Source organism: Micromys minutus (genome assembly GCF_963924665.1).
Source record: "Micromys minutus genome assembly, chromosome: 6".
Classification (NCBI taxonomy): Eukaryota; Metazoa; Chordata; class Mammalia; order Rodentia; family Muridae; genus Micromys; species Micromys minutus.
In genome coordinates, this window is record NC_137975.1 from 51,219,158 (window position 1) to 51,221,388 (window position 2,231).

General features: G+C 42.5%; 1 pseudogene across 1 annotated transcript; it reads right to left on the reverse strand.

Moving 5' to 3' along the window:
* Positions 1 to 868: 868 nt before the first annotated feature.
* LOC308422001 (cyclin-dependent kinases regulatory subunit 2-like) lies at positions 869 to 1,086 on the reverse strand (annotated as a pseudogene). The gene has a single exon. The product of its transcript is annotated as a cyclin-dependent kinases regulatory subunit 2-like (transcript).
* Positions 1,087 to 2,231: the final 1,145 nt, after the last annotated feature.

Genomic DNA, 2,231 nt, shown 5'->3' on the forward strand with positions numbered 1-2,231 from the left:
TAAGAGCATCCTTCAGTTAAAGCTTGTCCTAACAGGCTACACTGGGCCTGGTGGTTGTGAGCAACGTCAACTTGACTTACTTCTTGAAGACACGCTTGAGATTTCTGGAGTAGGACCCCTAACTGTGTGACAGAGGACAGGTGCTAAAATTTGGGGGCGGAACAACATACACAGAATATGACTCTGAGAATCAATAAGAACTGTGAACTTTGTAGATTACTCTCTGGCATAGACAGCTGCAAAACAGGAGGGAGAGAGAGAGAGAGAGAGAGAGAGAGAGAGAGAGGAGAGAGTGTGTGTCAGTCTGATGATATCCTGCTCTCTTTCCTAGCCAGCTCTTAATGACCAGTCTTCTTTTTTTAAGACCTATTTATTTTTATGTATGTGAATACACTGTAGCTGTCTTCAGAAACACCTTCAGAGGGCATCAGATCTTATTGCAGATGGTTGTGAGCCACCATGTGGTTGCTGGGAATTGAACTCAGGACCTCTGGGAGAGCAGTCAGTACTCTTAACCGCTGAGCCATTTCTCCAGCCCTCACCAGAGCCTTTTATTGCAGAATCTTTTATGTGGCGAGAGGGGGTCCTGCATGTGATTGGGAAAAGCTGGTCTCCTTCACATTTTTTTAATGCAATATACAAACTTCATTAACGAAAGTAACAGGTAAAGTAAAGCAGGCATTTATATTAAGAAAAAAGAACTACAAGAAAACTTATCTTTAACAACTTATAACCTGCTTGCGGTTCCATTTAACTGAGCTCTGTTATATAAAGAACACACGCGCAGGTATGGATGGAAGATTTGTATGTTTTCAAGTATTCACTGAATACCACCTTATATACACAAATACTTTAAGTTTGAAAAAAACTAGATGATCCCAGCTGTACTTAATTTTCCTTGTTCTTTTGGAAGAGGCTGTCTAAAGAGAAGAATATGTGGTTCTGGCTCAGGAATCACAACATGAACCCATCCTAGACTCTGATGAACACGTCTCCTCCAGAGAGTTCGATGGGTAACATGACCTTCTGGTACTTGTAGTGCTCGCTGAAGTACTTGTCTGAGTAGTAGATCTGCTTGTGGGCCATCCTGCCAGTGTGCAAAGGTGAAAACAGGAGCAGGAAACGGGGGTTCGAGGGGCTCCACGTCTGCCTAGGGCTGGTGTGGCAACACGAGTCTCCTTCACATTCTTAGAGACAGGTTCACTGTTCTTGATTTGTGCTTTGAAGTGGTATGAACTCAGTTAATAAAACCATAGCTATGGAAAAAGATTGATCAGAGTTCAAGTTATGGGTCCTCTACCCACATCTGTGTGACTGGGCAGGTGATTTTGCTACCCCGTCTCTGCTGGTGCAGGGTTGAAGTAACTTACTATGTAGTATCAGCAGCTGGTTGTATCAAGACCAAGGATGACTCGCTGGTATACTGCTTGTCTTCCTTGACTTTAAATAGCTACTGAAGGATGCTGGCTTCTGAGTGGATTCTGTAGCTCTTACTCAGAAAGGACAGAGCAAGGTTGTGTTAAAATAAAGTATTTTTTCTTGCTACTTAGCCTGTCTTAGTGGCTGGCTTTTCTATGATATTTTGCAAGTTACCATCACCCAGAATGTAAATATCCCACAACAGAATTTGAAGGCAGAACAATTTCTGAAGATGCTCTGGTAAGTGGCATGCTTTGTAAACCTTCATGATGACCAAGACAAGAAGGTAAGTAACACAGAAGTGAGCACCATATCTAGCTCTCTGAATCCATTTCTCCTACCTATTCCATTTTGTGGTATTGGTAACTTTTCTATCACATCTTCCTGATGCTATCCAGAACTTGAACTCTGGCTAATCTTTTTCCATAGCTATGATTTTATTAGCTGAGTTCATAACACTTCAAAGCACAGATAAAGAACAGTGTTATGGGGCAAAACTGTCATGTCCACTGGACAATAATTGAGGCTTATGGATTAATTCTTGTCGCAGCCAACAGGGAAAGAGAATGTGAGTACAGCTTAGGAGCTCATGGTGGACTGCAAGGGTCAGGGGCCCAGCTCTACCTAAAAATCGGTATAAAGCCATGGTATGTTTTCAGTATTTAGATATCCTTTAGGGTGTGTGGTGGTTGGAATGAGAAGTGTCCCCAGAAGGCGCAAGAATTTGAGCATTTGTTCCCCCGTGGATTGTGCACTGTTTCTAGCTTACTTTCTCCACTTCCTAATGTGGTTGAGATGTGAGTTCCTGACGT